Below are 12,396 nucleotides of genomic sequence, written 5' to 3'. Positions count from 1 at the left end.
AGTCCCTAGGTCGTTGGTATGATGCCTACCTCAAAGACAAAGAGCAGGTAGATCAGCTCAGGAAGGAGGTAGCCAGCGGCCTGGAGAACATTGACAGAACCCTGCTTCCTGGCAAGCTGAAGCTCTGGTGCATGCAGTATGGACTACTTCCACGCCTATTGTGGCCACTAACCCTCTATGAAGTCCCGCTCTCTAAGGTGGAAAAGCTGGAGAGACTGGTTAGCTCATATGCAAGGAAGTGGCTTGGCCTTCCCAGGTGCCTCAGCAGTATTGGACTCTACGGCAAAGGAATGCTAGAACTGCCCATTTCCAGTCTTTCAGAGGAGTTCAAGTGCGCCAAAGTCAGACTGGAGATGATGCTACTGGATTCGAGTGATCCTTTTGTAGCCCAAGCTGCCCCCATCCTGGCTACTGGGAGGAAGTGGACCCCATTGGCTGCAACTGAGCAGGCTAAAGCAGCACTCAGGCACAGAGACATTGTGGGCCAAGTACAGCAGGGGAGGCGTGGTCTTGGCCTTGGGGCCAGTACACAAGCCTGGAGCAAGGCCACTCCATCTCAGAGACGCAAGCTGGTGGTCCAGGAGATATGTCGGGAAGAGGAAGCAAGAAGGTGCGCACAAGCTGTGGCGCAGGCAAAACAAGGGCAGTGGATGACATGGGAAGGAGTAGAGAAGAGGAAGATCTCCTGGAAAGAGCTGTGGGAGATGGAGGCATTTAGGGCAAGCTTTACCATCAGGGCTGCCTACGATGTCCTGCCTTCTCCAAAAAAACTCAGCCAGTGGTATGGTGAAGACCCCACATGCCCTCTGTGTCCGAGTCCAGCAACACTGAAGCACATCCTGGTGGGCTGCAAGACCAGCCTCACCCAAGGCCGTTACACCTGGCGGCACAACCAGGTGCTAAAGTGTCTTGCAGCAGTGCTGGAAAGTCGACGGACAAGTGTCAATGCCCTTCCTCCCCCGTCATCCCGTTGGCAAGCAACAACATTTGTCCGGGAGGGCGAGGGTCAAGCCATCCTCACCCCCACAAGACCAGACACTGGACAGTTAGGCGGGGCACGGGACTGGAAACTGCTGGCAGACCTGGGCCAGAGACTCTGCTTCCCAGTTGAGATTGCGTCCACCAACCTGCGGCCAGATCTTGTTCTGTGGTCAGCTTCGCTCAGGCTCGTGTACATCATAGAGTTCACGGTGCCCTGGGAGAGTGCAATGGAGGAGGCCTACGAGCGCAAGAAGTTGAGGTACACTGAGCTTGCAGCCGATGCGCAACAACAAGGCTGGAAAGCGAGGGTACGCCCAGTGGAAGTAGGCTGCAGAGGGTTCGTGGCCACCTCAACATCCAGGCTCCTCAGGGAAATGGGAGTGCGAGGGAAGGCCCACCGGCAGGCAGTGAAAGACCTCTCAAAAGCCGCTGAAAAGGGGAGTCAGTGGCTGTGGGTCAAGCGAAGGGACTCCACCTGGGCTTTCAAGTGAGTGATGGCATCTAGGGAGTGATCCTGGGACGCTGGGACTCACTGCTGAACCCTCTGGAGGTGTCGTGGGCCTATCAGCAAAACACTGAGGAAGGGGGGCGCCCACTTGATAACCCAGGGGATGCCTTCACTCACTTGACCATCCCACAAAGTCGCATAGGTGTCTCAAGTATGCATTAGGGGATTGTAAAATCGAGTCCTACACAACAGATCTGATCATCTGGTGAACCAGTGACTGCTGTGAAAGGGCAGCTGACAACAAGGGAAAGACCTTGCGACGGCATGGAAAGACAGCTGGCAGGTGGGAATAGACCCCAACGGGGCTGCCATGGGCTAGCTACCCGTGGTGGCAGGATCCAGCACGAACGGTGTATGGGTTCCACCCAAACATGGCTACGAAAAGTTCTAAGAAGAAAATACCCCCTGAGTCAGCGAGAGCGGGGGCGGAAGATGGCTCATCGGCAGAACACCCGGTAACGAACACAGGAACGAAAAAGACTAAGAGTTTGATGATCAGCATTCCTGAGGCGCCAATAGCCACAGCAGGACACAAGCTTCAGAGCTGCGTATGTGGTTGGACAAAGGTTACTTCCACCCAAGGCCTGAAAATACACCAAGGCAAGAAAGGGTGCCTAAAGAAGGGTCAACAGGGACCTCGCATCGACAGCTACTTTCTGAGAAGCAGGTCGAGTCAGTCGACTGAAGTTCAGCAGCAGGACAAAACCCACAGTCTGCAGGACATCAACACCCCTGTCCCTGAGGAGGAAGAACTAGGCACGGGAGAACAACCTGAACCCAACCCACTACGACCTGCAACGGAAAAGAAGATCCAGGGGCGAAGGCCATTTGTCAAGTGGCCAAAATCCTGCGACAGGACATTGTGGAGGGAGGTCAACACTGATCTCTGCAACATCATAGAAGGGATCAGAGGCACCGCCATGAAGAAGTTGGAGAGAATGGGGGATCTAATCTATGCCTATGGAGTGGAACGGTTTGGAGTGGTCGAAGGAAAACGATCTGCTCCATCAATCCCCACTAAGTCCAGAAGACAGACAGAAATAGACCGCCTAGTCAAGGAGAGGAGACAGCTGAAGAAGCAATGGAGGAAGGCCACAGAGGAGGAGAAGGAGGGCATAAACCTGCTGCAGGAAGAGATCCAGAGTAGGCTTGCAACACTGAGGAGAGCAGAAAACCTTCTGAGGAAGCGCAGAAGGAAGGAGCAAACAAGAACACGCTTCTACAAAGATCCCTTCAAATTTGTGAAGAGTCTGTTCACAAAGGAGAAGTCTGGAAGTCTCTCAGTGTCAAAGGCCAACCTGGAAGAACATCTGCAAAAATCCAGCACAGATGACCGACACCATGAAGAGGTTACACTCCCACCTGACATGCCACCAGTCAATCCACCAGAGCACGATTTAGACATCAGCCTACCCAGATGGAGTGAAGTAGACAAAACCGTGCGTAGAGCAAGGGCCGGATCAGCTCCAGGTCCCAATGGAGTTCCATACAGGCTTTACAAAAACGCACCAGATGTCCTGCGCTTCCTCTGGAAGATGATGAGAGTCGTGTGGCAAAAGAAGGAGATACCAACTTCCTGGCGAAGAGCCGGTGGAATCCTTATCCCCAAGGAAAAGGACTCATCAGAAATCGGCCAATTCCGCCAGATCAGCCTTCTAAATGTCGAGGGAAAAATATTATTCAGCGTGGTTGCTCATAGGCTGGCAGGATACCTGCAAAGAAACAACCTGATTGACACATCAATCCAGAAAGCAGGCATCTCAGGCTTCCCCGGTTGCATGGAACATGCTAGTGTCATCTGGCATCAGATCCAGGTCGCCAAGAAGGAGAGAACAGACCTTTATGTGGTTTTCCTGGATCTCGCCAATGCCTTTGGCTCAGTCCCTCACAACCTCCTGTGGACAGCCTTCGACTACTTCAGGGTCCCAGTAGCTCTCACAACCCTTGTCAAGGCCTACTTGCGGGACGTCCAGCTCTGCGTGACAACTGCCGAGTACACCACAGCATGGCAACACCTGGAGGTGGGAATCATGGCGGGCTGCACCATCTCCCCGCTGGCCTTCACCATGGCCATGGAGGTGATCATCCGGGCATCGCGATGGGTGGTTGGAGGACAGCTAATAAGACCTGGCCTGAGGCTGCCACCTATCAGAGCCTACATGGATGACCTCACAACACTCACCACAACCAAGGCTTGCACTGTACGGCTTCTAAGAAAGCTCCAAGAAAACATCGAGCTGGCTCGCATGAAGATCAAGCCAAGCAAGTCCAGAAGCATCTCTATTGACAAGGGGAAACTGCCACACCACCGCTTTCACATTGGTGAGGAACCTATTCCAACAGTCTCCGAGAAGCCTGTGAAGTCCCTAGGTCGTTGGTATGATGCCTACCTCAAAGACAAAGAGCAGGTAGATCAGCTCAGGAAGGAGGTAGCCAGCGGCCTGGAGGACATCGACAGAACCCTGCTTCCTGGCAAGCTGAAGCTCTGGTGCATGCAGTATGGACTACTTCCACGCATATTGTGGCCACTAACCCTCTATGAAGTCCCGCTCTCTAAGGTGGAAAAGCTGGAGAGACTGGTTAGCTCATATGCAAGGAAGTGGCTTGGCCTTCCCAGGTGCCTCAGCAGTATTGGACTCTACGGCAAAGGAATGCTAGAACTGCCCATTTCCAGTCTTTCAGAGGAGTTCAAGTGCGCCAAAGTCAGACTGGAGATGATGCTACTGGATTCGAGTGATCCTTTTGTAGCCCAAGCTGCCCCCATCCTGGCTACTGGGAGGAAGTGGACCCCATTGGCTGCAACTGAGCAGGCTAAAGCAGCACTCAGGCACAGAGACATTGTGGGCCAAGTACAGCAGGGGAGGCGTGGTCTTGGCCTTGGGGCCAGTACACAAGCCTGGAGCAAGGCCACTCCATCTCAGAGACGCAAGCTGGTGGTCCAGTAGATATGTCGGGAAGAGGAAGCAAGAAGGTGCGCACAAGCTGTGGCGCAGGCAAAACAAGGGCAGTGGATGACATGGGAAGGAGTAGAGAAGAGGAAGATCTCCTGGAAAGAGCTGTGGGAGATGGAGGCATTTAGGGCAAGCTTTACCATCAGGGCTGCCTACGATGTCCTGCCTTCTCCAAAAAACCTCAGCCAGTGGTATGGTGAAGACCCCACATGCCCTCTGTGTCCGAGTCCAGCAACACTGAAGCACATCCTGGTGGGCTGCAAGACCAGCCTCACCCAAGGCCGTTACACCTGGCGGCACAACCAGGTGCTAAAGTGTCTTGCAGCAGTGCTGGAAAGTCGACGGACAAGTGTCAATGCCCTTCCTCCCCCGTCATCCCGTTGGCAAGCAACAACATTTGTCCGGGAGGGCGAGGGTCAAGCCATCCTCACCCCCACAAGACCAGACACTGGACAGTTAGGCGGGTCACGGGACTGGAAACTGCTGGCAGACCTGGGCCAGAGACTCTGCTTCCCAGTTGAGATTGCGTCCACCAACCTGCGGCCAGATCTTGTTCTGTGGTCAGCTTCGCTCAGGCTCGTGTACATCATAGAGCTCACGGTGCCCTGGGAGTGTGCAATGGAGGAGGCCTAGGAGCGCAAGAAGTTGAGGTACACTGAGCTTGCAGCCGATGTGCAACAACAAGGCTGGAAAGCGAGCGTACGCCCATTGGAAGTAGGCTGCAGAGGGTTCGTGGCCACCTCAACATCCAGGCTCCTCAGGGAAATGGGAGTGCGAGGGAAGGCCCACCGGCAGGCAGTGAAAGACCTCTCAAAAGCCGCTGAAAAGGGGAGTCAGTGGCTGTGGGTCAAGCGAAGGGACTCGACCTGGGCTTTCAAGTGAGTGATGGCATCTAGGGAGTGATCCTGGGACGCTGGGACTCACTGCTGAACCCTCTGGAGGTGTCGTGGGCCTATCAGCGAAACACTGAGGAAGGGGGGCGCCCACTTGATAACCCAGGGGATGCCTTCACTCACTTGACCATCCCACAAAGTCGCATAGGTGTCTCAAGTATGCATTAGGGGATTTTAAAATCTAGTCCTACACAACAGATCAAAATGTTACATAGATTATGTTTTACAGACCATCTTCAAGCCTCTTTCTGACAGTCGCTTCATGATGTGCCGTTTTGTGGGCGGTCTTATTTACGTGGCTCACCTTCGACAGCGTCTTCTCCCCGTCATCTTTGTCGTAGCGGTGTAGCGTGCAAGGACGGGGGTGGAAGAAGTGTCAAAAGACGGAGCTAACTGTTTTAATGACATTCAGACTTTACTTCAATCAATAACGGAGCAGCATCTCCTCATCTGTGGCTCACTAGTGCAATAAAAACGCCGGAAATGTGTCCCGTGAATAAAAATCTGACCGAAACTGTGTAATAACTAAAGTTCCGTGGGTGAACTACGTAAACTCACTACACCAGTAGTTTTTAGCGCTTCCATAGCCATAACTTTACACTACTTTATATTAGAAATGGCAACAGCGGAGGATGAATGTCCCATAATGTCAGGTTCAAACACTGATGACATCTATTAATCAGACAAGAAGCAAGGAACCATGCAGAGACAGAGTTCAATTAAGCTCATGTGGAGAACGCATGGAGCTGCACACTTAGTCACATTCTCGCCCTGCGCTCTAAGGTTCAGCTCCCGTGTCCCTCTATTTATTCAGGAGTTCCATAGTCAACTTCAATGAACCGACAATCCATCAAGGGGTGCGGCTTCAAAGTCAGACTAAAACTTTTTGACGGATTTTTGAGCGCCGTGTGTAATATTCTTTATTTTCAATGGAACATTTCCAAATGTGGTGTTGTTTACTGGCGTCATATTGCAGTCTACACGTATTTCTTGTGTGTAACTGTCACACTTATCATTACACCATGTACCAAATAAAATGTATTCGAGGTCGGTAAGCACAACCAGTATAATTCCGTACATTAGGCACACCGGGTTATAAGGCGCACTGTCGATTTTTGAGAAAATGAAAGGATTTTAGGTGCGAAAAATACGGTATATGATTTATAAATATGGCAAACATTTAAACAAAGCTAATTCTGGGCTCCTTCATATTCTGTAACCCAGTGTTTTTCAATCTTTTTGCGTTGAAAAATCCCAGAGGCACACCACCAGCAGAAATCATTAAAAAACGAAACTCTGTTGTTAGTAAAAAGTCGTTGTCGCAATTGTTGGATATGACTTCAAACCATAACCAAGCATGCATCAATATAGCTCTTGTCTCAAAGTAGGTGTACTGTCACCACCTGTCACATCACGCCCTGACTTATTTGGAGTTTTTTGCCGTTTTCCTGCGTGTGGTGTTTTAGTTCTTGTCTTGCGCTCCTATTTTGGTGGCTTTTTCTCTTTTGTTGGTATTTTCCTGTAGCAGTTTCAGGTCTTCCTTTGAGCGATATTTCCCGCATCTACTTTGTTTTTATCCTTCTTCGTGGGGACATTGTTGATTGTCATGTCATGTTCGGGGGATGTACATTGTGGACGCCATCTTTGCTCCACAGTAAGTCTTTGCTGTCGTCCAGCATTCTGTTTTTTTTACTTTGTAGCCAGTTCAGTTTTAGTTTAGTTCTGCATAGCCTTCCGTAAGCTTCAATGCCTTTTCTTAGGGGCACTCACGTTTGTTTATTTTTTGTTTAAGCATTATATACCTTTTTACCTGCACCCTGCCTCCCGCTGTTTCCGACATCTACAAAGTAATTAGCTACCGGCTGCCACCTACCGATATGGAAGAGTATTACACGGTTACTCTGCCGAGCTCTAGACAGCACCGACACTCAACAACAACACATCATTTGCAAATTATATTTACTGGTTTGATTTTTCACCCCAAATAGGTGAAATTAGATAATATCTCACGGTGCCGCGGCACAGTGGTTGAAAAACACTGCTGTAACCTATAGGTGAGACATTTTTCCAGCTGGCTGACAATGTCTTTCATCCATGTTACGCAACTATGCTGCTTCCTGCTTTATTTATTTTTATTTATTTGTTTACATATATATAGACTCTGCAGCATCGCGTGGACATCGGGGGCGGTACCACTGGATTGGCAGACCGGAGTGGTGGTTCCTCTCTTTAAGAAGGGGAACCGGAGGGTGTGTTCTAACTATCGTGGGATCACACTCCTCAGCCTTCCCGGTAAGGTCTATTCAGGTGTACTGGAGAGGAGGCTACGCCGGATAGTCGAACCTCGGATTCAGGAGGAACAGTGTGGTTTTCGTCCTGGTCGTGGAACTGTGGACCAGCTCTATACTCTCGGCAGGGTCCTTGAGGGTGCATGGGAGTTTGCCCAACCAGTCTACATGTGTTTTGAGGACTTGGAGAAGGCATTCGACCGTGTCCCTCTGGAAGTCCTGTGGGGAGTGCTCAGAGAGTATGGGGTATCGGACTGTCTGATTGTGGCAGTCCGCTCCCTGTATGATCAGTGCCAGAGCCTGGTCCGCATTGCCGGTAGTAAGTCGGACACGTTTCCAGTGAGGGTTGGACTCCGCCAAGGCTGCCCTTTGTCACCGATTCTGTTCATAACTTTTATGGACAGAATTTCTAGGCGCAGTCAAGGCGTTGAGGGGATCTGGTTTGGTGGCTGCAGGATTGGGTCTCTGCTTTTTGCAGATGATGTGGTCCTGATGGCTTCATCTGGCCAGGATCTTCAGCTCTCGCTGGATCGGTTCGCAGCTGAGTGTGAAGCGACTGGGATGAGAATCAGCACCTCCAAGTCCGAGTCCATGGTTCTCGCCCGGAAAAGGGTGGAGTGCCATCTCCGGGTTGGGGAGGAGATCTTGCCCCAAGTGGAGGAGTTCAAGTACATCGGAGTCTTGTTCACGAGTGAGGGAAGAGTGGATCGCGAGATCGACAGGCGGATCGGTGCGGCGTCTTCAGTAATGCGGACGCTGTATCGGTCCGTTGTGGTGAAGAAGGAGCTGAGCCGGAAGGGTAGCGGGGCTCTCCCTTAGAGATAGGGTGAGAAGCTCTGCCATCCGGGAGGAGCTCAAAGTAAAGCCGCTGCTCCTCCACATCGAGAGGAGCCAGATGAGGTGGTTCGGGCATCTGGTCAGGATGCCACCCGATCGCCTCCCTAGGGAGGTGTTTAGGGCACGTCCGACCGGTAGGAGGCCGCGGGGAAGACCCAGGACACGTTGGGAAGACTATGTCTCCCGGCTGGCCTGGGAACGCCTCGGGGTCCCCCGGGAGGAGCTGGATGAAGTGGCTGGGGAGAGGGAAGTCTGGGCTTCCCTGCTTAGACTGCTGCCCCCGCGACCCGACCTCGGATAAGCGGAAGAAGATGGATGGATGGATGGATGTTTACATATTACATAAGTCTCCTTTTTGTCAATACACACAAAGTGTGGATTTTTGGACGAGATATGTTTTCTGTCAGCTTCATGCGCATCCGTCTCTGTCGTGTTGTGATTTGATTGAATCACGGAAACATCAAAAACTCGCCGCGCTAAATGAAGCTTGTTGTTGCGATCGCTGCAGCGGTGAAAACACACGACGCGGGTGGAAAAAAGGAAGGAAGGAATGGAAGTCGTGTTGCAGAAAGGGACGTGCTGTCAGCGATCAGCACTCCAAGAAGAGAAAGAGAGGGAAGGTGTGTGCGGGGGAGGTGGGGGAAGGTCACGACAGCACAGCTTAGCAGAAAGGAATACTGATTATTACTACTAATTAACTCTCTACTTATCATATTGTGTTTATACAAAACCCATAACAAGTGAAGTTGTTTTTTAAAGTCCTATTGAAACCCACTACTACCGACCACACAGTCTGATAGTTTATATATCAATGATGAAATCTTAACATTGCAACACATGCCAATACGGCCGGGTTAGCTTACTAAAGTGCAATTTTAAATTCCGTGCGAAATATCCTGCTGAAAACGTCTCGGTATGATGACGCCTGCGCGTGACGTCACGGATTGTAGAGGACATTTTGGGACAGCAGGGTGGCCAGCTATTAAGTCGTCTGTTTTCATCGCAAAATTCCACAGTATTCTGGACATCTGTGTTGGTGAATCTTTTGCAATTTGTTCAATGAACAATGGAGACAGCAAAGAAGAAAGCTGTAGGTGGGACGTGGTGTATTGCGACACGACTGCAGCAACACAAACACAGCCATTGTTTACATTCCCGAAAGATGACAGTCAAGCTTTACCATTGGCCTGTGGAGAACTGGGACAACAGAGACTCTTACCAGGAGGACTTTGAGTTGGATACGCAGACGCGGTACCGTGAGTACGCATGCAGCTGCGGCTTCCAAATATTTGATCGCTTGCCCGTACGTGCGTGCCGCTATGTGCATGTCACGTACGTAACTTTGGGGACTTTGGGGAAATATATGTGCTGTATGAACTTTGGGGAGGTGAACGGTACTTTGGGCTGTGGGATTGAGTGTGTTGTGCAGGTGTTTGAGTTGTATTGGCGAGTTATATGGACGGGAGGGGGGAGGTGTTTGTTATGCGGGATTAATTTGTGGCATATTAAATATAAGCCTGGTTGTGTTGTGGCTAATAGAGTATATATATGTCTTGTGTTTATTTACTGTTTTAGTCATTCCCAGCTGAATATCAGGTCTCACCCGCCTCTCACAGCATCTTCCCTATCTGAATCGCTCCTACTGCCCTCTAGTCCTTCACTCTCACTTTCCTCATCCACAAATCTTTCATCCTCGCTCAAATTAATGGGGAAATCGTCACTTTCTCGGTCCGAATCGCTCTCGCTGCTGGTGGCCATGATTGTAAACAATGTGCAGATGTGAGGAGCTCCACAACCTGTGACGTCACGCTACTCGTCTGCTACTTCCGGTAGAGGCAAGGCTTTTTTTTTTATCAGCGACCAAAAGTTGCGAACTTTATCGTCGATGTTCTCTGCTAAATCCTTTCAGCAAAAATATGGCAACATCGCGAAATGATCAAGTATGACACATAGAATGGACCTGCTATCCCCGTTTAAATAAGCACCTGTTTTCACTAATCATGTCATCACTATTTAAGCCTGTAGTTGCCAGGCAGTAAGCCTGGCGACATCACATTTATGCTCTGCACACTTTATGATCACTCTTCTTCATGTCATGTTCACAGTTCCATGCCAAGTAAGTTTTTGTTTCTTGTTCATAGTTTTCCGCCTTTGTGCGCGCCTCTTTGTTTTCATAGCCAAGTTGTTTTACCTCCGCTGTGAGCGCCTTTTGTTTATACCTTTTTGAGCTTTTTGAGTTTAAATATTAAACATGTACTCACACTCACGTCTTGCCCGCGCCAATTTTCTGTTGCCTTCCGGAAAAACAAACCCAATGGACAAAGTCTTGACAATTAACTATGAACGATAAAACACTGAATATTGACGACATAGGAATGTCACACTTACTCTCGATCGACAAATTTTACAATCAAGCGAAACGCAACAAAAACGCAAAAAACACAGCGAAATATGAACGCAAAGGGTAAAAAAAAACAACACCTACAATCTGATATATCTGATATATCACTAAGCTGTTACGTGTAAAGGAAGAGGAGATGGCACAGACAGAAGGGACGTCATATTAACTATATGTATATATATATATATATATATATATATATATATATATATATATATATATATATATATATATATATATATATAAATAAATATATATATATATATATATATATATATATATATATATATATATATATATATATATATATATCCCTTTATGAAGAATGCCTGTGCGTGACTTGGTTTAACGTGGGGAGACTGGTGCACAGACATTCACCACACAATCCTTGACATAATCGGGTCCAGTGGCATGGAGTCCAAGACGACTGGGGACCCTTTTCTGCTGCAGCCTTCTTCCGCCATCGCAGCCGTTGTGGTAGTTCTTAAATCTACCGTCTTCTGCCTGCTCTGTCGTTGAGGTCTTCACCGTATCCCTGGCTAGGGGACAGTCAGGTACTAGGCCTTTGCCAAGGGCCACCTGGGGTAACAGTAGTAAAGGGGTTAACCTCCTAGTGGCCCAAGACCCCCATAGAGGAGCCTCCACTGCCGGATGCACTTTAACGTCATGCCCAGGACATATATATATACACTATATATATATATATCAACAATAAATTAAGTGTGTGTACTAATCCAAGATGTGTGTGGTGTGACTATGTGTGTGAATTAGCTGTAGTGTGTTATCGGTACTGTTGCACGAGAGGGGCGGAAGTCCAAATAGGGGCGATGCAGCCTCGTAGGTCTGTGAGCACAGGGAGGAAGTCGGGGCCGATAGCAAGGCGTCAAAATCCGTGTCCAGGCGCGACGTCGAGATCCAAGAGGCAGTCAGGGAAGCAGAGGGAACTCGGGGAGACGAGACACACAGCTCGTGACGCGGGAACGGAGGTCTGCTGTTGGATCGACAAGGAGAACACGAGACAAGCGAAACACGGCGGATGAGGGAAGAAACACAGAGAGAGTATGCATAGAGCTTGACTACGAGTCCTTACTGTACAAAACAGGAAACTACGTTCTGGCCTGGAACGCAGGTTTAGACTGGCTTAAGAAGCCCAGGACGCTCATCAACGACAGGTGTGATGAGTGCTGATTGATCGCAGTTGTGCACCGGCGGAGCTTCTGCAGGTGCGCTCTTGGAGGTGCAATCAGCAGAGCGCACAGACGTGACATAAGCTTTAGAACTTTGTCGTAAAAATCTCCTTCCGTCTGTCCCTGACACCCGCATTTCAGGCTGGAAACACCCTGTGGAAAGGCTCCCCACCCACACTGCTTGGTGCCTCGTCTGAGCTGCTGTGACTTAGATTATGTTGCGTTTGGACCAGATGTTCCTCCAAGGGAATTTAAGTTACTGGTCAATCCCAAGTTCTTTTGATGACACAGAAGCTGAGTTTAAATTATCACCAGAACAGAATAGGTATTTTGCAATTTATTTCCAAAGC

General features: G+C 49.6%; 1 protein-coding gene across 2 annotated transcripts in view; it reads left to right on the top strand.

Moving 5' to 3' along the window:
- Window positions 1-12,396, top strand: part of sorcs3a (sortilin related VPS10 domain containing receptor 3a) — an 850,680-nt gene that overhangs the window by 538,273 nt on the left and 300,011 nt on the right. The window lies entirely within an intron of this gene.

The sequence above is a fragment of the Nerophis lumbriciformis genome, linkage group LG16 (assembly GCF_033978685.3).
Source record: "Nerophis lumbriciformis linkage group LG16, RoL_Nlum_v2.1, whole genome shotgun sequence".
Taxonomy (NCBI): Eukaryota; Metazoa; Chordata; class Actinopteri; order Syngnathiformes; family Syngnathidae; genus Nerophis; species Nerophis lumbriciformis.
This window is presented reverse-complemented; position numbering and strand designations above follow the sequence as displayed.